The following is a 6772-nucleotide window of genomic DNA, read 5'->3' on the forward strand; positions in this document are numbered from 1 at the left end:
ATATATATATAGAGAGAGAGAGAGAGAGATACATATATATATACACACACACACATACACATACACATATAAATATATATCCACATATATATATCCACATATATATATATATCAAAGGAATAGAATAGAGTCCAAAAATACACCCATACATGTACAGCCAATTGATTTTTGACAAAGATGCCAAGGCAATTAGGGAAAAAATAATATTTTCAGAAAATGGTGCTGGAATGGTTAGATAGCCTTATGCAAAAACGTTAACTTCAGCTAATACCTAACACCACTGAATCATAGGCCTGAAATGTAAGAGCTAACATCAGAAAACTTCTAAAAAAATAAAGAAAGAAAGAAAATCTTAGCATCCTTGGGATAACCCAAAGGACAACTCAAATGTCCATCAGCAGGTGAATGGATACACAAATATGGTATGCCCATCCAATAGAATGCAATACAATAGAATATGATTCAGCAATGAAAATGAACAAACTAATGATACACTCATCAAAATGGATGAGTCTCAAGATCATTATGCTGAATGAAAGAAGCCAGACAAAAAGAGTGCATACTGTATGTGTCCATTTATATAAAATTTTACAAAATGCAAACTAACTCACAGTGACAAAGTAGACCAATGGTTGCATGGAGTGATGGGGGAGAAAAGGTGGGAGGGAGAGATTTCTTTATTTTAAGTTCTGGGGTACATGTGCAGGATGTGCAGGTTTGTTACATAGGTAAACATGTGCCATGGTGGTTTGCTGCACCTATCAACCCATCACCTAGGTATTAAGCCCTGCATGCATTAGCTATTTATCCTGACACTCTCCCTCTCCCCGCCTCCCCAACAGGCCCCACTGTGTGTTGTTCTCCTCCCTGCATCCATGTGTTCTCATTGTTCAGTTCCCACTTAGAAGTGAGAATGTGCAGTGTTTGATTTTCTGTTCCTGTGTTAGTTTGCTGAGGATAATGGCTTCTAGCTCCATCTGTGCCCCTGCTAATGCCATGATCTCATTCCTTTTTATGTTGCATAATATTCCATGGTGTATATGTACCACATTTTCTTTATCCAGTCTATCATTGATGGGCATTTGGGTTGATTCCATGTCTTTGCTATTGTGAATAGTGCTGCAATGAACATTCGCATGCATGTACCTTTATAACAGAATGATTTATATTTTGGGGGGTGTATACCCAGTAAAGGGACTGCTGGGTCAAATGGTATTTCTGGTTCTAGATCTTTGAGGAATCGCCACACTGTCTTCCACAATGGTTGAACTAATGTACATTCCCACAAACAGTATAAAAGTGTTCCTATTTCTCCACAGCCTTGCCAGCATCTGTTTCTTGACTTTTTAATAATTGCCATTCTGACTGGTATGAGATGGTATCTCATTGTGGTTTTGATTTGCATTTCTCTAATGATCAGTGATATTGAGCCTTTTTTCCATGTTTTTTCGCCACATACATGTCTACTTTTGAGATGTGTCTGTTCATATCCTTTACCCACTTTTTAATGGGATTGTGTGTTTTTTCTTGCAAATTTCTTTAAGTTTCTTGTAGATTCTGGATGCTAGACCTTTGACGGATAGATTGCAAAAATTTCCTCCCATTCTGTAGGGTTGTCTGTTCACTCTGATGATAGTTTCTTTCAGAAGCTCTTTAGTTTAATTAGATCCCATTTATCAATTTTTGCTTTTGTTGCAATTGCTTTTGATGTTGTAGTCATGAAATCTTTGCCCATGCCTATGTCCTGAATGGTATTGCCTAGATTTTCTTTTAGGGTTTTTATAGTTTGGAGTTTTACATTTAAGCGTTTAATCCATCTTGAGTTAATTTTTATATAAGGTGTAGGGGTCCAGTTTCAGTTTTCTGCCTATGGCTAGCCAGTTTTACCAGCACCATTTATTAAATAGGAAATCCTTTCCCCATTGCTTGTTTTTATCAGGTTTGTTGAAGGTCAGATGGTTGTAGATGTGTGGTCTTATTTCTGAGCTCTCTATTCTGTGCCATTGGTCTATGTGTCTGTTTTTGCACCAGTACTATGTTGTTTTGGTTACTGTAGCTTTGTAGTATAGTTTGAAGTTGGGTAGTGTGATGCCTCCAACTTTGCTCTTTTTGCTTAGGATTGTCTTGGCTATAAGGGCTCTTTTTTGATTCCATATGAATTTTAAAGTAGTTTTTTTTCTAATTCTGTGAAGAACATCTATGGTAGTTTAATGGAAATAGCATTGAATTTATAAATTACTGGGGGCAGCATGACCATTTTCATGATATTGATTATTCCTATCCATGAGCATGGAATGTTCTTCCATTTGTGTCCTCTCTTATTTCCTTGAGCAGTGGTTTGTAGTTATGGAAGAAGAGATTTCAAAGGAGAATGAGCAGGCTTTTTCAGTTGATGGAAATGTGTCTTATTTTGATTGTGGTGATGCTTTCATGGATATACAAATATGTTGAACTTATTAAATAGTACTCTTTAAATATATGAAGTTTATTGTAAGTCAATTATACCACAATAAACCTGTTTTTGAAAATACAATAAACAGTTGTAGTACAGTGCATTCTAAATCCATAATGTATCAGTCAGGGCAATTTATACTAGTTGCTATAACAAGAAGCCCAATATCTCATTGATTTAATAAAACAATAGTTGCTTTGTTTCTTATGTCACAATTCCATGTGGGTTAGGCTGCCCCTGGCAACTTGAAGCCAACCGATGATGCAAGGACCCTGGTTCTTCCATCTTGTGACCCTGCTGCCTTCAAAATGTGGCCTCTTCTCTTTTCAAGAAAAAGAAGAGATGGTAGAGATGATTATGACCAGATCTTTAATAAGGAGGTGCCCGCCATGTCTGCCTACATCCCTTAGGCTAAAACCCAGTTACATGGCAGAGAGGTTGGCAAATATAGTCCTCTCCATGCCAAGAAATAAGAGTGGTGTTTTCATTTATATATTTCACCTGCCCCTGCCAGAAGAAAAATCAATTGCTGTCCATCAAGGAGCTATGCACATAATAACATGTATTACAAAACAGAAACATGTTTCTGAGCCAAACTACCTATATTTGGATTCCTTCAGTTTTTTCCCACAGGGCATTTGCTTTATATCTCTTATATCTCTTACCTAAAGAGCCTATTTAAGGACTTCTCATGAAGGAATAGTTTCTGCACCAAAGGGGATTCCAAGTCTCCAACTCCTAGGAGAGAGAAAATTGGTTGTAGTTTTCAAATCGTTGCCACTGCCTCCCCAACTCTTTTCCACCTCTCTCCCTAAGGTTTCAAATCTTTCAGAGTCTAGCCTAAGCAAAGGTCTACAGCTATAGATGTCCTATGTCATCTGCATCTGCACCTGCTTGAGGGGAAACTGAGTCCAGTATAATGACACAGAGCCACCAAGAAAATTATAGCAGGATAAAGGGACTTCTTACCAGCCAGAGAGCCTCAATTTGTGACCATTTGGATAGGCAGTGACAGTGACAAGATGTGAATTCTAGGGCTTTCACTCCCAGTTGTGTGACCTTGGGCAAGATAAATCCTGAAAGCCTCAGTTTCTTCATTGATCACAAATATGGGGGCAATTATAATGCTATCAAAGTCACTTAAACAAAGAGTTACTGAGCACTGTGATGAAACAGTAAAAAATATATCAAAAAGCGATAATCCTTGTGGAACTTGCAGTCTAGAGTTAGATGCAGAGAAGCAAAGACAGTTAATATTATGCATTAAAGTCTATGGTAGGAACAATATCCATCTTACCTCATAAAGTTACTGTGAGGATCAGATGAGGTCTAATAAGTACATTTAAGCTCTACACAAACTGTGAAGTGCCCTACAAATGCTCATTACTGCCATAGAGCAAACAGGCCCTGATGTCATCTGAGTGCCATTACCTCTCTGCCCCTACCCCAAATGCGTGAAATGCAGAGAATTCAGAGAATTACCCAAGTGTATAACACATTTGTACAAAAATGGAATTAAATGAGATAACACATGTGGAAGCATTCTGTAAAATCACATGCTACACACATATAATTTATTCAAATGGTTATTTCGATGTTTATTACCAAGGACATAGCCTATGTGGTTCAAAATGCCCTTTCCATGATGGGATAGAAAAGGCTGCTGTTTTTCAGCCTTAGGTACATGATCCATGATGCAGATGATTATCAGCATGTTGACTGCAACACAAAAATACATCTCCCGGAGCTCATCTCGGAAGGGCATGGAGGTACACCGGTAGGATTTTAGTGCCCCACAGAGCACATTTTCACACACACAAGAGAGAAAAGATATTTTGTACTTTGTTGCAACATTTATTCCCACCTCCCCTGCCCACCTTCCCCATTACAAACCCCATAAGGTCTTCTACGATATCCCTCTATCTTCATGCTGACATAACATATCACATCTTCATGGTTAACCAGGGGACTTTCCCTGTAGTAAATTCTCTTGAGGCAGTGGGTCTCCCCCAGACCAAACCCAGCAGAGCTTCTAACCAGGTGGATACGGTCCTGGGACACCTGTTGACCTTTCCTGTGTCAGAACGTCACTGTCACCTGTAGGGGCCAACAGCTAGCTCTGCTCAGAGAGAGTTGATGTAAGTGTTGGGCTTCCAAGTCTAGAACATGAGTTGATTTTTCTAATATTTTGATTAGCGACTTGGATTTTTAGCGTCAGTCTCCTCAGGTGACTCCTGAGATCGAGACTAGGCTCATGGTTCTCACACTTTCATGGACTGGACTACCTGTTCCATGTAAACACAGACATGTAATTAGATAATCCATTCTCTGAGGAAGTGAATAAACACTTTTCTAAACCAAGTGATATTATTTATAGTGAACTTCAAAATACCTAGGGATCAAATATTGTTGGTTTCTTCAGGTAGCCAAAAATAGGAAAATAAGAATGAACAAATTTAGGTCCAATTCTAGAATTCTGTTTCTCCTTGTGACTCCAGGGATTTTAATGGGAGGTCACTATTTCACTCCCAAAGCTTAAGGCCTCACTCCAAGAGCTGGGTCTCCTTTAATGTTCTCTCTTCAATGTAGCATTGTTCACTCCTGCTCAGGCCAGAGCTCCATGCTCATGTCCCTTTTCTGTTTAAAGTCCCACCCTGGGCCAGATGCGGTGGCTCACTCCTGTAATCCCAACACTTTGGGAGACCGAGGTGGGCAGATTGCTTGAGCCCAGGAGCTTGAGACCAGCCTGGGCAACATGGCAAAACACTGTCTTTACAAAAAGTACAAAAATTACCCAGGCATGGTGGTTCTTGCCTGTAGTCCCAGCTACTCAGGAGGCTGAGATGGGAGGATCACTTGAGCCTGGGGAAGGTCGAAGCTGCAGTGAGCCAAGACGGTGCCACTGTACTCCAGCGTGGGCAACAGAGTGAGATCTTGTCTCACAAATTAAATAAATAAATACATAAAGTCTCATCCTGTCCCATTTAATGATGTCATTAGTATGTGATAGACCATGTTCTATGCACTCTGCACATATTAACTAAGTATTAAATTTTCATAAACTCCTAGGAAGAAAGTCCTATTATTACCTCCACTTCTAACATCAAAACTGAGGCATAAATAAGTAATTTGTCCAATATAATAAATGACAGAGTTAGGGCTGAAGCACATGGCACATGCTGTCAGCTTTTACTCACACTTCCAGGCAACACAGGAGAAACACTCTGTAATAAAGGGGATGGATCTCTAGTCAGACAGGCCTGGGTTCAAATCCTGCCTCTGAGACTCACAAGCTTTACCATTGGGGAAAGTTACTTACCTTCTCTGAACCTGTTTTTATTCTATAAAATGGGCACGATAATAACACCTACTTTGTGAGGTGGATGTGACAATCAAATGTACATAAATCAAGTAAAGGATTCGTCTCCATTTCCAGGCAGATGACTTTTAAAAGATATTACATATATATTTTATTTTAGAAATTCCAAGATGCCACTGTACCTCTTTCCATCTAGAAAGGCCACAGTTCCCTTAAAGTCAAACCCAAATATCAACTGTTATCAGTTCTCTTGCTTAGACCAGATACCTAGAGCCGTCCTGGCTTCACCCCCATCCTCCATCTTCCAACCTCTATATCTTATTGGTAGACAAGACTCATTGATTCCTCTGATTTGACTGGAAACATCCAAATGTTTCCTCCCTCACCATTGTTAAAACTTACCATGTGTCAGGTACTGTGGAAGTAATTAAAAATACCTCCAGGGGTACCTGTATCTCCAATTTAGTGATGAGAAAGCTGAGCCTGTAAGAGGTTAAGTGGTTTGTTCACTGTTTCATAATGAATATGTACTAGAGCAAGGATTGGAATTCCCACTGTCTGATTCCACAGCCTATGATCTCATACAATCTCAGCAGTTCCTATGGTTACACTGGACAACATGCAGCTCTGAGACGAACTGAGACTAGATCTTGCAGGTCTTTAGTTCAAATATCCCAGGAGACAGCTCATTTTGATTGAGCCAAATCAGGCACCCACTCCTAGACCAATCACTGTAACCCGGGAGGTGGGGCCTGTAAAAAGGTGGCAGCCCCATTTTGAACCAGACACTCTGAAGGGCAGGACTGTGGCCAGAAGGGGAAAAAGGGAGGGGCGCAAGACGATACAAGGCCACTATGCTTCCCTACTCAAAAACCTGTCGTGACATTTTGACTACTTGTATATAGGACCTTGCAGGCCACCGTGATCTGACCTCTACCTCCATTTACGCCTTTGTCTCTCATACCCCATCATACTTTCTTCTCTCAAACCACGGTAAACTC

The 6772-nt window shown here is 39.9% G+C and overlaps 1 long non-coding RNA gene across 1 annotated transcript; it reads right to left on the reverse strand.

The window, feature by feature from the left end:
- Positions 1-2465: 2465 nt before the first annotated feature.
- On the reverse strand, positions 2466-6257 carry LOC105550608. The gene is made up of 3 exons (XR_001007749.1): positions 6221-6257; positions 3118-3190; positions 2466-2774 (listed from the first exon to the last, which is right to left on the reverse strand). It is a non-coding gene; the product is annotated as an uncharacterized LOC105550608 (long non-coding RNA).
- Positions 6258-6772: the final 515 nt, after the last annotated feature.

Source organism: Mandrillus leucophaeus, unplaced genomic scaffold, assembly GCF_000951045.1.
Source record: "Mandrillus leucophaeus isolate KB7577 unplaced genomic scaffold, Mleu.le_1.0 Scaffold491, whole genome shotgun sequence".
Taxonomy (NCBI): domain Eukaryota; kingdom Metazoa; phylum Chordata; class Mammalia; order Primates; family Cercopithecidae; genus Mandrillus; species Mandrillus leucophaeus.